At 40.3% G+C, this 16,716-nt stretch overlaps 1 protein-coding gene across 6 annotated transcripts in view; it reads right to left on the bottom strand.

The window, feature by feature from the left end:
• The window catches only part of LCP1 (lymphocyte cytosolic protein 1), an 84,280-nt gene that overhangs the window by 54,866 nt on the left and 12,698 nt on the right, over positions 1 to 16,716 (bottom strand). For 2 of the 6 annotated variants that reach the window (XM_055359613.2, XM_063697345.1), the window contains exon 2: positions 1,457 to 1,520. The gene's annotated coding sequence lies outside the window, so the exon portion shown is untranslated. Of the gene's footprint in view, positions 1 to 1,456; positions 1,521 to 1,808; positions 1,865 to 2,106; positions 2,265 to 4,419; positions 4,482 to 4,990; positions 5,194 to 16,716 lie in introns of those variants that run through there. The other 4 variants (XM_019039719.4, XM_063697344.1, XM_055359609.2 and 1 more) reach the window with 4 other exon arrangements.

Genomic DNA, 16,716 nt, shown 5'->3' with positions numbered 1-16,716 from the left:
AGCTGTCTTTGAGTAGTCCCTGGGCTACTTAAACCTTTCTGATTCTAGATAGCAAGGCAAGATCAGCCTGATAACTTGACTTTTTTGACTCTAGTTGCAAAAGCAAAGCCCAGATGCCTACCTACTTACAGCAAAGATCAACAAATTTTTCATTTTTAGTGAAAGAGCCAGGGAAAAATGTGGCAGTACACCTGAAACAAATGAAAAGGGACTTCCTTGGGAAAGCCCCACCCCACCTGAAATCAAACCTCTCTGGAGTCCTCTAACAGTGATCTTATTGGTGCAAACAAAACAGAACGATCTCTTTAAGTGAAGGACATGAAAAGGAAGGTTACTAGATTATTTACTCATTCTTTTATTTATAGAACATCTATGTGCTAGGGATCTCTTTAACCCAATTAAGTATCTCAATTATTTAAGTGTTTCCTATAAAGAGCAGCAGTAGATTGTACAGGCAGCTGTTATATTTAAATGGGTAGCTTAATTCCTTCTTACAGGCAGGATTTTTTTTTGAATGCACATTTTATAAAATTAGCAGGTGGTGGCAGGGGAAGCTCTATTCTGTACCCAAACCCCAGATGCTTGAGGGCAAATTCCTATCTTCAAATGGAGCATCCTCAAGTGCTCACAACAGTTGTGAAGACTGTGGCACCCTAAGTTATGTTGACTAAATATTAGACATGTCTCCACATTGCCCGGAGACTGTGTGTGGCTCCAGTAGTCAATCTGCCGTTTAGGAATGAGGGTATGTGGCTGTACTCCCAGGTCAGATGCTGCGCTGAAGATATCTGCTCCAGAGTCGACATGCATCCGTGTCTGCTGGGCCACGGGCCTCTCAGGTGGTCACGGTATTCTGACTGGTTGGAGGGCTGCCCTTATACTTCTTTTGCTTTTTTGATTTCTCCTCTAGAAAGTTCCTGTTTCTGACCTTAAATGTTAAACCAAACTGTTCTGGTTTATCTACTTCATTAGCCAGTGGTGTGGTGACTTCATCAGAAGCCCACAGGGGCTATCTTGAGGAACTGGGTGGGCGGAAGAACAGGACGAGACGGTGGGGATTCTAGAAACGGTTCACCTCACAGAGAGCTATCAGCCCTCTTGTGATTTCCCAGGGAAGACTGAGGGGGTGATGGGACTCTGTTTTCTCCATCGCATAATCACTCCCAATTAATAAGTTGCAGAGAGCTTTCAAGAAGCACCTACATTCTTTCAGGACACCAGAGGAACATCCATGCATCTCTGTTACAGCACTGCTCACGCTACAAAGCAGCAAAATGCTGTCTTCATTCGGGGCCCTGCAGCAGGACTCTGTAGATAATGTCCTGCTGATGTTACAGATACAAGGGGTTGTAACTGTGGACCTCCCTGATCTGGTTCCACATCCTGGTGGTTTCAGGATGGCATAAACGCCCAACAGTAACACTTCATGAAGGGGAACAGATATTTATTCCTTTACCTTGGAGAAGGAAAGCACAGTATTCTGTATCTAGTGGTACCTGGTCATCTGAGGCCGGAGGAATCTATAAAGAAGAGCAAAATATATTTGTGCATTGGTTCAACAAGTGTTTGCATGCCTGTCTGAATTGGTGATTCAGAAATAAATAAGACACAATCGCTGTTCTCAAGGAGTATAGTCTAGTGGGGAAAAAACATGTAAGTAAATAAGTGCCATCTATAATAGAGGGGGGAAAAAGTCAGTGTGATATCAAAGCAGTTGCAGATTTGAGCAGAGGTGATGTTTGTTAAGTGAAGAAAAGGATTTAGGATTCCAGGCAATGTCGAGGTTGTAGAAGATGAAAGGCATTGACCTGGGTACTGCTTACAGCCACCCAGTTAATAGAGTCGTCTTCTACCCTAGCATCCACGGCAGGCACCCACACCCCCTCAGCCACATCCTGGCCGGCACCATTACAAGCCCTGCCCTACTCCCTCAGTCTTAATCTCTTTATCTGCCTCTCATTGGTGTAAGTCTACCCAGTTTCAGGCAATTGTTTAGGTCCTAGACCAAGACTTTTTCAGAGAAGAGTATTTTTTTGCTGTTAGTGTTTTAAATTGCTTGTGCAGCATAGTACTAGTAAACAGAAGACTGACTTTTGGTTTTCTTACGTTTTTATGTTCTGTACAGACAGTGCGCCCCCTTATGGCCTGAAGCCAGAGTGGACCTTTCTCAGCCCACCCTCTATGAGCCTCCACTGCCACCTGTTCCTGGCCGGGGTTTGCCTTCCTCTAAGCCCTACCACCCTCTCAGACTTCATCCCACCCTCTCCTGCCCTGAAGCCTCTGGCCTCAGTCTCAGATATCAGATCACCTGCTACTCTCAGGCCTCTAAATATTGCTGAGGAAAGTCACAGAAACACAAACTTGGAATGCTAAAAAGTCAAGATGCTTGACTTCAAATTACTTCTCAGAAATACTTTTATTCAATTTTACTAAGTCTTGAGAACAGGCATTCTCAACCTGGAGTCCATAGACCCCTAAAACTAAATGCACAATTTTGTGTGCATGTACTTTTTTTCTGGGAGAAGGGTCCATTGTATTAGTAAAGAGATCACAGACCCCAAAAAGTTGGGTATTTATTCTAAACTCTCTCCTCTTGCCTCAACCTTCCACTTCACCCTCCTATGCTTTGTCCTGGCCCAAGATTCTTCTGTTGCCCCTTCTTGACTGAGATGATCCAAGTCGTCTGGTATGAGCCTCCTCTCTACTTCCACAATATCCACCTCTTCCTCCTCTCTTTCAGTCTTAATGGAAGCGGCATTCTTCTTTCTTCCCAAGGTCAGTGTTTCAACACTATCTCACTCTTAATATTCTACTTCCTTAGATACCTTGCTCCATCAATTGTCTCGTGTTTCTCTAGCATCTTAATGCTAGCATCTTTAGCTCTCCCCACTTCCTCTCCATGCACTCATGGGATTTGTATGAAGAGAAAAACACCTTTGCTTCACTCTACAGCCCACCCTCATCCCAACATATCATGGGCAGGGAATGAAGATGAATTAAGATGGGTACAGTCCTTGCCATTGTAGAATGTCCACTCTAGTTGAAGACACAGACAAGGAAAAAAGGCAAGTGAAGAGTCATCTACTTGGAAGCACAACAGATGAAAAGCAGCGTCCCTAGGAGCACACAGCACTAACCCAGACATGGGACCTGGGAGGCAGAGAGAGGGAGCATCAAAGTGGTGAAGAGTAAAGATGCTGGGCCAGCTGGCTGGGGTCAAGTTCCAGCTCTACTGTTGTGCTAGCTGTGTGATCTTGGGCAAATTAGTTACTTGCACTGGCCTCAGTTTCCTCGTCTATAAAATGGGGGTAAGAACAGTGTCTATTTTAGACAGTTGTTGCAAGGGTTAAGTGAATTGATATATGTAAAGAACTTAGAAGAGTGCATGGTACATAGTATATCCTATGTACGTGTTAACTAATCTTTTAATATTTACATCAGGCTCTGGACTAGACCCCAACATACATTATTTCATTTATTCCTCACAACTCTATGAATTAGGTATGATTATTAATTTTTTCTTTAATTTTTAAAATAATGGCTTCATTGCAATATGATTTACATACCATAAAATTCACCTTTAAAAAGTATACAATTCAGTGGTTTGTTGTATTTTAACAGAGTTGTGCAACAATTACACTATATAATTCCAGAACATTTTCATCATCCCCAAAAGAAACTCTGTACCTGTTAGAAATTCCTCCCCATTCACCCCCATCTCCCAAATTCCCAGCCACAGCCAACCACTAGTTTATTTTCTCTCTCTATAAATTTGCCTATTCTGGACATTTCATATAAAGGGAATTACACAATACATGTTCTTTTGTGACGAGCTTCTTTCACTTAGCATGTTTTCAAGGTCCATCCATGTTGTAACATGTCACTGCTTCATTTTATTATTTATTCATTTATTTTGAGATAGGGGCTCACTCTGTCACCCAGGCTGAAGTGCAGTGGTGCGATTATAGCTTGCTGAGGCCTTGAACTCCTAGGCTCAAGCCATCCTCCCGCCTCAGCTTCCTGAGTAGCTGGGACTACAGGCATGCACCATCACACCCGGATATTTAAATTTTTTTTTTTTTCTATAGAGACAGGGTCTTGTCATGTTGGCCAGGCCAGTCTCGAATTCCTGGGCTCGGGTGATCCTCTTGCCTCGGCCTCCCAAAGTGCTGGGCTTACAGACATGAGCCACTGCACCTGACCTTCACTACTTTTTATAGAAGAATGCTATTCCACTGTATGAATATATCACATTTTATTTACTCATCAGCTGATGGATATTTGGATGCTGTCTACTATTTGATATTATAAAAATGCTGCAATTAACATTTGTGTACATTTTGTGCGTGTGGACATATGTTTTCTTTAATTTATTAATCAAAGTAATATATGTATTTGGTTTTAGAAGTCAAATATTACCTCAAGGCTTCTCATGAAACACCAGTCTCCCGACACACTCCTTCACCTCTGATTCCCATTCCCTAGAACCAAGTATTTTGAACAGTTTTAGCTAATTCTTCTGTTATTTTATTACATATTTCTAGATGTTATGCTTATGGTGTATCTTGATTGGGTTCAGATACATACATATATTTATGTATATGTATATATATGTTCATATATTTTTTCCTTCCTACTTGAGAGATAAATATTTGACCCTCTCACATCCCCCAGTCCAACATATACATGTTAACCTTCCCATCTTCCTCCAGAACAGTTTATAATACCCTTTTATTTAAATCAATACTCAGCTTTTACAGTAACTCAAAATATTCATAACTGAGTTAGGAATATTTTGCATTATGTTTTTGTATCTTTTTTTGATATGCTAGGTTTCTATGTACTTATTACTAATTCTGTATAAACTCTCCAACAGAGCTAAAATTCAATTTAAAACATCAAGAAATGAATCCATTCCTTGTTTCCCCCTTGGAGAGGCCCTTCCTCTGTTCAGTCCTGCTGCCCAGCTGCCTTCTAGAAGCTTCCTTACCTCATCACTCTGGGGACCCCTTTATTCTCCATCTAGGCTGAATCTCCTATTTCTGGACCACATGCCATCCACTTTCTTTGTCTACTTCCTTGTTTTAATGAGCATATCCTCTAGTAGATTCTTGAGAAACGTTCTATGGAACGTAAATTTCTTGAGACATTTTATAGCTGAAAACGATCTCCATTCTTTGAAATCCACACTGGAAATCATTTTCTCAGAATTTGGAAGGGATTGTTCCTGTGTGTTCTAGGTTCCAAGGCTGCTGTTGAGACATCTGATATCATTCTGACTTATGGTCCCTCTCACATCATTTTTGGTTTCTCTCTGAAAATTTTTAGAATTTTTTTTAATGCCAGGTGTTCTGAAAATTGTTGGTGATTTGTCCTAGTGTAAGTCTGTTTTCATCTACTGTGCAAGTTACTCAGTGGTCTTTTCTAATTGGGAAATTCAAGTCTCTCAGTTCTGGGAAATATTTTCTCTCTCCATCTCTCATTTCCTTTCCTCTGTTTCCTATGCCCTATTTCCCTGGGATTACATTTATTTGCATGTTATGCCTCTTGGATTAATCTTCTAATTTTCTTTTCTTCCTCCCATTTCCTGCCTCTTAGCCTTCCTATTCTACTGTCAGAGAGAATTTTTCTACATTTTCTTCAAAACTTCCATTGAACGTTTTATTTCTGCTTTCACCTCAAAATTTCTCTCTTAGTCTGTTTTGTGCTGTTATAACAAAATATCTCAGACTGGGTAACTTATAATAAACAGAAATTCATTGGCTCACAGTTCTGGAGGCTGGGAAGTCCAATATAAGGTGCCAGCATCTTACGAGGGTCTTCTTGCTGCCTCATCCCATGGCAGAAGGCAAGAAGGCAAGAAAGCAAGACTGGGATAAACTTGCTTTCTTATAATGGCATCAATTCTACATGGGGCAGTGCCCTGATGACCAATCACCCCTTAAAGGCCTCACCTCTTCATACTATCACATTGGCAATTAAATTTCAACATGAGTTTTGGAGGGGACATTCAAACCATAGCAATAGCTAAAAACTCTTTTTTTCTGAATGTTTCTTTTTTTATTTTATATAGCAACATGTGGGTGGGGATAAGGTGGGGAATGTCTTACTGCTCCTTATATAAACTTTCTACTAATCTTCCTATTTTTCAAGTCCCTCTTGCACTCTGCCTCCAAAGGTATCTGGTGCCTCGGAGTTCTGAGCTTTGCTGAGTGTCCATGGTGGGATTTGAATTACTTCTCTTTGGCGTCTCTCATTATAGGGTTAGAATTCAGCTTTTCCATAGTGTTAAGGCTAGTGTTATCACCTATTTCATGGTCTCCAACATACTGCTGACATCTCTGGTATACTTATTGCCTCATTTGATATTGGTGTCTCCTACTAGGAATTCCATGAGGCCAAGGGCCGTGTTTGCTTTATTAACTTCTAAACACCGTATCCAACATTTCAAAAATGTTTGTTGAATAAATTAATGAAGAATGACATGGAAGGGAAAGGTGGAAATGTACTATAAGCATAAAGGAATGGCATGTGTGAAAGATCAGGTGGGAGAAATAAAGGTATGTCAAAAATATGACCAAAGCTGGATGCTACTGCAGTCAAGAGAGCGAAGCTGGGGGAAAGTGCAGAGAAAGAGAAAAACTGGAGGATTTTGCAGAGACCAAGTCATAGTGGATCTTTTAACTGTGTTAAGGAGTTTGGGCTTTACCCTGTGTATTAATCAGTTTTCCAGTGAAACAGAACAATAGGATGTGTGTGTATGTGTGTGTGTGTGTATGTATTTATGTATGCATGTATGTGTATGTATAAAGAGATTTATTACAAGGAATTGCTTCATGTGATTAGGGAGGCTGACAAGTCCCAAGATCTTCATGACAATTCAGCAAGCTGCAGACCCAGGAGAGCCAGTGGTGTAGTTCTAGCCTGAAGGCTGGCAGGCCTGAGACCCAGGAAGAGCCAGCGTTTCAGTTTGAGTCTAAAGGGAGATAAAAGCCAGTCTCAGCTCAAAGGCAGTCAGTCAGGAAGAATTCTCTCTTACTCAAGGGATGGTCAACCTTTTTGCTCTATTCAGGCCTTCAGCTGATTGGATGAGGGCCACTCCCTTAGGGAGGGCCATTTGCTTAACTCAGTCTACCAAGTTAAATGTTAACATCACCCAAAAACACTGTCACCAAAACACCCAGAATAATGTTTGACCAAGTATCTGGGCACTCCATGGCCCAGTCAAGTTGACACATAAAAAATTAACCACCACACCCTGCAAGCAATGGGGAGCCATTTTAGGATCCATATTTACTTTCTAGGGCTGTTTTAACAAAGTACCAAAAACTGAGTGGTTTAAAATAGTGAAAATGAATTGTCTCACAGTTCTGAAGTTAAAAATATGGAACTACAGTGTTGTAGGACTGGTTTCTTCTGAGAGTTGTGAGAGATAATTTGTTCCCTGTGTCTCTTCCAGCTTCTGGTGGGTTTGCTGGCAACACGTGTCATCCTTGGCTTATAAAGGCATCACCCCAATTTCTGCTTTTATCTACACATTTGCGTCTAAATTCCCCCTTTTTGAAAAAGATGACAGTCATATTGGATCAGGGCCCATCCTAATGATCTCATCTTAACTTGATTGTCTGCAAAGACCCTATTTCTAAATAAGGCCACATTCATAGGCATTTGGATTTAGCACTTCAATATTTTTGGTAGGGCACAATTCCTAACAGAGTCATAAGTGGAAAGTGACACAATTATACTTGAGTTTTAGAAAAATCCCCCTAGCTCCAGTGAGAAGAATAAGATGGCAAGGACTATAAGAAGAGTGGGAAGAATAAAGACTGGACCATCCCAGAGGCCTTTGCCTTGGCAGGGCATAAGGTGATGATGGTGGCAGTGGGATAATGATATGTGGGTGAATTCCAGAGACAGTTGATAGGGAGAAAGGAGAAGAAAAGACTGATTGACTATGGAGGAAGAGAGAGATTGAATATAATGGAAGGAGCATGGGAAACTGGGTGGTGGAGAGTAGTAACATTCAATGAGATGAGGAATTCAGGAGGAGTGGTTTGGACAAGAGGATTATGAATTTAAGAAATGCTAGCTTTGTTCATTTCCATAGACTCTCTATTGGGCTGCTGTTCTCATCACTCTTCTGAAACTGGACTCTACTCAGTCTTCAATGTCCTTGTTTTTATGCAATATTTGACACTGTTAACAATCCTTTCCTTTTCCAATTTCTCTTCTCCATGAAGTTATTCATATTTAAGTGAAAAATAAACAAGTCTATTTTGAAATTCCAATAATAATCTCCAGTGTCTAAAACTGAACTCATCATTCATTTGACAAAGAAGCTGCCCCTAGCCCATCTCTTCCTTCATTCTGCCAAGAGTGGACTACACCCCCAGGATGGTCCAGAGTACTCCTTGAGTCCTACTTTTTTTTTTTTTTTTTTTTTGCAATTCCCACATGTGGTCAAAGTTTCATTTATTTTTCCCTCATAGTAGTTCTCGGTTTTGTTCTTTCTTTGCCACTTTTGCCTTATCACATTTGGATTAGCTTCCTGATTTCCCTATTTTTTTTTTTGTCTCAGTGCTCCTCTCTCCATCCTGCATAGCAGCACCACATGACTCTTCATAAGGCTACAGTTCTCTCCCTTCACTCTCCTGCTCCCTATGCATCTGAAGTTACTCATTGCTGCTAGAAAAACGTCCAAACTTTGCCTCAATCCATCTTCCAAGCCTCAGAGCAACAACGTAAGCCCTCTAGTGTCTTCAGGCTGGCCTGTCCTTGACCCTCTGGAAGCCTCACACATTTCTCATTATGCCTATGAGATTTTTGTGCTCACTCTCCCTGCCTGTCTCTCCACTCCCCTTGTCTATAAATCTGAATCACTCTCCTAGAACCAAGAACAGAACCAACTACATAATTTGTGGCCCCCAGTGCAAAATAAAAATGTGGAGTCCTTTGTTTAAAAATTAGGAATTTTTAGGCAGTGACAGCAGAGCATTAAACCAAGTGTGAAGCCCTTCTGGGCACAGGCTAGGAGGCTAGCCTGACCAAGAATCTTCCCGTGACCACCAATCTATCCTTTCCTCTCCCGCTAAAGCCTATAGTACTTTTTATAAGACATTCTTGATACTTATTGCATGCCACATTTGTCAACTAATCTTTATGACTATATATCTCTATGTGTTTGTTGCATTTTTATTCATTCATCAAGCTCTTATTAGGATCATACCATGTACCAGGTACTCAGAAAACAAACCTAAAAGACTCAGTCATATAAATTCGGGAAGTTTGCAATCAGGGAGGTTGCCAAACATAATTATAATACCTTGTGATAAACTCTGATAGAAAGGTGCATATGGTACCAAAAGCAAAATGACAGTAAGGTGCCAGGTAGGAAGGCATCTTAGAAGAAGTATAGCTTTAATCACAATGAGATACCACCTCACCCCTGTTAGGATGGCTATTATCAAAAAGATAGAAGGTAAGCATTGGCAAGGATATGGAGAAAAAGGGAAACCTTGTACACTGTTGGTGGGGATTTAGTGCAAATTAGTATAGCCATTCTGGAGAATATGGAGGTTCCTCAAAAAATTAAAAGTAGAACTACCATATAATCCAGCCGCCTGTGCAGTCTCACACAGGCCTGTGCCCAGAAGGGCTTCACACTTGGTTTAATGCTCTACTGTCACTGTCTAAAAATTCTTAATTTTTAAACAAAGGACTCCACATTTTTATTTTGCACTGGGGGCCACAAATAATGTAGTTGGTTCTGTTCTTGGTTCTAGGAGAATGATTCAGATTTATAGACATGGGGAGTGCAGAGACAGGCAGGGAGAGGGAGTGCAAAAATCTCAAAGGCTTAATGAGAAATGTGCCAGGCATGGCAGAGGCATACACCCAAAGGAAATGCACTCAGAACAGATATCTGCACTCCCATGTTCACTGCAGCATTATTCACGACAGCCAAGATGTGACATCAATCTAAGTATCCAGCATCACATGAATCAATAAAGAAAATGTGGTCTCTATACACAATGGAATACTATTGAGCTTTAAAAGAGAAGGAAATTTTGTCATATGTGACATCATAGATTAATCAGGGGGACATTATGCTAAGTAAAATAAGCCTGGCACAGAAAGACAAATACTGCCTAATCTCACTTTTATGTGAATCTTAAAAAGTTGACTTATAGAAGCAGGGAGTAGTTGAGCAATGGGGGGAGGGTAAGAAAAATGGGAAGATGTTGGTCATAGCATACAAAATTTCAGTTAGACAGGAGGAATAACTCCTGGAGACCTATTGTACAAAAAGGTAACTATAGTTAATGTACCATATCCTTGAAAATTGCTAAGGGAGATTTTAAATATTCTCATGGGAAAAAAAAAGTACATGAGGGGATAGGTAAGTTAATTAGCTTAGTTTAATTATTCCGCAATGTATACATACATTAAAACATCACACTGTATACCATAAATATATATTCTTTTATTTGTCAGTTAAAAACGAAAATGATGTATAGCTGGGCCTTGAGAAATATATAGAAGCTGGCCAGATAAAGGAGGGAGAAAAGTGATGAAGGCCATTTCGAACAGAGGGGCCAGCATATATGAACAGAGCGGGATGCTATATACATCTCCTAACTGAAATGTCAGCTTCTGGCGTACAGGAATTGCACCCTTCCACAGCACCTAACATGGTGTGTTGCACATAGAGCAATTTCAATGCATATTTCATTAGTTGAGAAAGCAAGCTGATTCTATAAACAATATGGCATTTTAACATTAAACCAAAGAGCTAAAGTAATTAGACATTTTAAATATATATCTAAAATTCGGCCAGGCGCGGTGGCTCACGATTTTAATCCCAGCACTTTGGGAGGCCGAGGCCGGCGGATCACGAGGTCAGCAGATCGAGACCATCCTGGCTAACACGGTGAAACCCCGTCTCTACTAAAAATACAAAAAATTAGCTGGACACGGTGGCGGGTGCCTGTGGTCCCAGCTACTCGGAAGGTTGAGGCAGGAGAATGGCGTGATCCCAGAAGGCGGAGCTTGCAGTGAGCCGAGATAGCGCCACTGCAGTCCGGCCTGGGCGAAAGAGCGAGACTCTGTCTCAAAAAAATAAAATAAAATAAAATAAAATAAAATAAAATAAAATAAAATAAATATATATCTAAAATTCATTCTCTAAGCACGATCGGTCTTCCAGAGAATTTATATACACAGCTGCCATATGAAGGTTGACTTTACATCTGTTTAATGCTAATTTGACTATCCCTTTCTGATAACAATGTAACAAAAGTTAATTATAGTTATTATTTTCAGGTAGATTAAGAAAGAAAGAGGGCTGTTCATGACTTGCAATTTTTTTTTCATAAAATGTCAAACACATAAAAATGTTGTCTCTGCAGTATTCCTATGTATTAAAAAGTGGAACTCAGCAAATGATGCAGGCTACAACCATTTCAAAAGTAGAAAATTCACTTACCTGTAGCTTATAACAACTCCCTAGAATTCGCTGACATTTTACAACCCATTTGCATTTACAGAGTCATTGAAACAGATGCAAGTTGAAATTGATTGTGCTACTTACCTTCAGTTTCCTAAGCTGGAAATACAGTATTTCCTCAACTTTTTAAGATATGATGCTGCTGCTGAGACAATGTTTGAGACTCTTCGAACCACCAAGAATACAAATATAGGAACAAAGGTTTTAAAATAAGCATACAGAAAATAAAAGAAAAAGAGTGTGAACTAAGTAATTCAACGGGAGAGTAAAAACGTTAAGTCGTGAGCATTTTAACAATGCTCATGTTAAAAGGTGAAAAAAAAACACGAAAAAAACTGGTAAGAAAAATATTTGAGAGCATGATACGTAGAAAAAGCAAAAGAGGCCAGGTGTGGTGGCTCACTCCTGTAATCCCAACATTTTGGGAGGCGAGGCGGGAGGATCACTTGAGGTCAGCAGTTCAAGACCAGCCTGGCCAACATGGTGAAACCCTGTGTCTACTGAAAACACAAAAATTAGCGGGACATGGTGGCACACATCTGTTGTCCCAGCTACTCAGGAGGTTGAGGCAGGAGAATCGCTTGAACCTGGGAGGCAGAGGTTGCAGTGAGCTTAGATAGTGCCACTATACTCCAGCCTGGGCGACAGAGCAAGACTCCATCTTAAAAAAAAAAAAAAGAAAGAAAGAAAAGAAAAATGTAAAACAAAAAGATATGGAATCATAAATCTTAGAGACAAACCCCAATTCCAGTATATACCAACAATCCTGGACTAAGGCATTTTCCCTTTTCTCAGCTAAACTTGTCTGTACATTGAAAAAAAGACCACCTGTATCACAGGGTTACTTCTAAGAATACATGAGAAGACGATGTATGTGTTAACATACCTAACACAGAGCTCATAATTAGTGCCAAATTTTAGTTGAATCTGAATTTTATAAATTGTGATTTATATAAAATGATTCATCATTTCATTTTGCCATCAAATTCATTCATTCCATCTTTTTGTATTAAGACTCAAGTAGGATTCATTTTGCATCTGTGGGATATCCCATGCTGGGTGCCTTAATCCATCACATGTAATACTTCCAGCAAATCTAGGATATCCATAGGTGGCATTTTTCTCTATTGTAAGGTAAGGAAATTGAGGTCCAGATGAAAACTCTATCTTATTTGCAGCTGCAATATAAAAATATTTCTGGCGAAGTTCTCCATTCCTTAAATAGAGATATGAATCAGCTGCTAATTTTCTATAAACTAGGCCAAAGGATAGTCAACATAGCTCCAGTGAATTCACATGACCGAACTTCCTTATTTCAATCATTCTTAGTACTTTTTATTAAGCAAGTATTTACTGTGTATAAGAAAATGTTGAAGATGACACAAAACAAACATAGGTAAAAAGAATCAGGAAATTTGATCAGCAGAGAGTGAAACTATGAAATTGGCCATTTTAGGTTAGTTTAGTGGCAGAAAAATGGAATGGAGGGGACATGGCTGGAAACAAGAAGGGTTAGGAAACCATGGCTGTGGACAAGGTATGAGGCAATGACCGCTAGGCCTGGGATAGTGGCAAGGGGCATGGGGAGCAAGAGGCAAACATAAGAGATATTTCAGAGGCTATTGAGGGTAAATGAGAAGGACAAGTCAAGGATAATTTTGAGGTTAATTATCTGCTATTGGATGCTTAGATGTTTGTCCCCTTAAGCTCATATTGAAATTTGATCTCCAATGTGGAAGGTAAAGCCTAATGTGAGGTGGGAGGTGTCTAGGTCATGGGGGTGGATCCCTCATGAATGGCTTGGTACTACTGAGCAAGTGAGTGAGTGAGTCCTCGCTTTTGGTTCCCATAATAACTGGTTGTTAAATAGAGTCTGGCACCTTACCCCTCTCTCTTGCTTCTGCTGTTGCCGTGTGATCTCTGCACACCAGCTCCCCTTTGCCTTCCGCCATGAGTGAAAGCAGCCTGGACCCTCACCACAAGCAGATGCTGGCACCATGCTTCTTGTACAGCCTGCTGAACCATGAGCCAAATGTGTCTGTTTCTTCATAAATTGCCCAGCCTCAGGTATTCCTTTATAGCAACACAAATGGACCAAGACATCATCTAAGGAATTTAGAGAGTGGTAATGCCCTGGACAGAACTGTGGCATTTAGGGAAGATAAAGATGAAATCCAATGGATTACAATGAGGTTGAGGCAACATGAAGAAGCTCAGGAGAGCTGGCCTGTGGATAATGCAAGGTATGTATCCAGAGCTTAGTGCTAGGTCAGGGCAGAAGATATAGATTGGAGCCTCATTAGCATGGAGATGACTACAACTGTACGAAAGAGTTAACTGTCTAGGAGGACGCATTGGATGCAAATGAGAAGAAGTTTAAAAACTGACATCTAAAATTAAGAGGGGAAAAAAGAAGAAAGGCCCATTTAATCAATTTTTGGTGTGCACCTTAATGGAATGTATTTCAGTAATAAAGGACTACCTTTTATTCCTGTTTTTCTGTGCCCAATAAAAGATAAGTATCAATAAAGGAGGAGGTACGAGCACTATACATTATGTTTATTTTAAGAAAAATAATATTCACGGCAAGAAAATCATGGCTAAAAATAAAGTCCCTTGAATATCAATAACCCATTTCCAATATACCAGTGTGTAAGATCTGCTTCTATCATCCAAACTCTGGAAATGTCCAGCAAATCTGAGAACTTGCTTCTGCCTGCGATGACTACAGCCTCTAAATTCATTCATTCCTTTCCTCATTCATCCTACTTTTCACAAGCTACTCACTCAGCCAAACTTTGACAACAGAGAGGCGCAGCAGGCAGACATACTCTCTGCTCTTGTGGAATTCATAGTCTAGCCTTTGACAGTCTGCATCCTACCTCTTTCCTATACAAAGTTATCAGGATTGAACCTCAGTGACATTTAACTAGTTCTACTTGTCTTTCCTATTGTCCTTTGGCTATGTACTTTTTATAGATGAAGGCAGGGTGCCTGTTAATCAGCAGAGGGAGGTCTTCTTTTAGACGAATTATGAGGTAACCACAAAAGGTGATAAATATAAGTGCAAGTGGCCACACATTTTAACCCAACTGATTGAGGGGCTCCCACGACCACTCTACAGGGCTGTGTCAGTAGTCTACACAGCAGAGGGTTTCAGACTTATGAAGGCCGCCTACTCCCTTATGAACTCCAGTCAAAGGAATGAGACCACAGGAGGGAAAGGGATCCTCTCACCACATCTCCCCTCTCATTGCTCTTTCCTGTCTAAATCAAGGGAAAGGAAGGATAAGGGAAGAGAAACAAAATACATTGTTTAATTAAAAAAAAAAGTACCAGAATGAATAAAACAGGGACTTTCCAAAACTGCTTTTGGTAGATTTAGCAAACCTACTGAACTTAGAAACTTTCATTTTATAATTGTCCGGAGATAGAAAGCAGTGCTTCCGAATAAGTGGATAACTCTGCCTGTCCCAGTAGGTGCCATTGGTGAGCACACAGGGTTGCTTAAGTCTCTAAGTCATTTCCCTGACTGTGGTTTGAATCAATGTCAAATATCTACAGGGGTCAGGCAGGTAACTCAATGAAGTGAAACAGGTTGCACAGATGTCACAGGGATTGCCACACACTGGAAAATGTAAGTCTTATCTAAAGGTAGCAGCAGAAAGAATGTAGGCTTGTTTAAGAGAAACCAGAAATCTGGATTTTTACATAAAAAGTTGTCTGATTTTTAATATACTGGCAACATTTTTTCAATTAAATATCATGTTGGCTAATCTGTAACTGACTCATCTAGACATCACTAATTTACAACTTCTGGTCCGTGGCAAGTTTGCAATGTTTGTACAGAAACCTGGAAGTCACTGCAGGGTTAGAAACATAACTTCAGCATTTACAAAGAGTGCAAAAGACTTAAGAATGCTGAAAGAACATAAAGAAGGGGCATACTACTATAATTATGTGTTTAAAACAGAGATCATTTAAACACATAAAAATGGTGATGAAATGAGTATTACTGGTGCATATGGAGTGAATGGTTGAGCAGTAACAATAACACTGAGAGACTGATAATAAATCATGCAAAATGTTGAAATGGGCTTGATCTATGCAATCCTCATCATTAGCTAGGAACTAGGAAGAAATCTTTGGTGTGGTAAATATTGAATGGCTAATGTTAATTTAGAAGAAGTCTAGGAATTTTGAGTAACGTATCATGGTGAATTGCTGCTAAAAGTTGTCGCAAGGCCTGGATTATTCCACTGGTTCAATGCCTGCTTCACCAAAATTTGTATTGGGGTTCCAGTGCAGATTCATTCATCCATTCATTCATTTGTTCAACAAATACTTGAGTACTTACTTTATCTCAGGTACTTTTAGAGGCACTGGAGATACAAATGCATAAATAAGACATTAGTTCCTAACCTTATGGAATTGGCATTCCAGTTGAGAGAGACAGACGATATTTAAGATAACTAAGTACATATTAGATAGTAATAAGTCTTAGGGAGAAAAAAATTAAAGCGCAGAAGGGGAATCTAAGTCTATGTGTGTGTATGCATTCAGGGTTGAGGGTGGTGTGGAATTGAAATTCTTAATGACGTTACCAGGAAAGGCCTTTCTGAGAAAGTGACATTTGAACAAAAACATGAGGGAGGTAAGGGCAGACAGTGAGGGAGTGCAAGTGGAGCAAGCCCTGAAGATATCAGGAGTAAGAGAATTCCAGGCAGAAGGAATAAGCGCAAAGGCCCCGAGGGAAGAGTGTGTGTTTCATTTTCAAGGCCAATGCGAAGAGGCAAAAGAGGGGTAGAGTAGTAGCAGATGAGGTCAGAGAGGCCTGATCACACAGGGCGTTGCCTTTTACAGCAGAGGAGGCAAGAAGCTATTGCAGGGAGGGTGGTCTCATCAACAGAGTTACAAGATCTGATACACATTTTTAAAAAGATCTTTCTAACTGCTGTGTCATGATTAAACCAAAGAAGGGCAATGTCAGATGCAGTGAGACAAATTGGGAGGCTGTTGCAATAATCTAGGTGAGAGATGATGTGGCTTGGACCAAACTCTTAGCAGAGGAGAAAAAAGTTGTCAGATTCTGTGTACATTGTGACAGTAGAGCTGATAGGATTTGCTGACAGATTATTTGTGGCACGTGAGAAAGTGAAGAGGTAAGTATGAATCTAAGGCCTTTGGCCTGAACTACTAGAAGGATGGAG

The sequence above is a fragment of the Gorilla gorilla genome, chromosome 14 (assembly GCF_029281585.2).
Source record: "Gorilla gorilla gorilla isolate KB3781 chromosome 14, NHGRI_mGorGor1-v2.1_pri, whole genome shotgun sequence".
In the NCBI taxonomy this organism is placed as follows: domain Eukaryota; kingdom Metazoa; phylum Chordata; class Mammalia; order Primates; family Hominidae; genus Gorilla; species Gorilla gorilla.
Note: the sequence above shows the minus strand (reverse complement) of the source record. Positions and strands in the feature narration are given on the sequence as shown.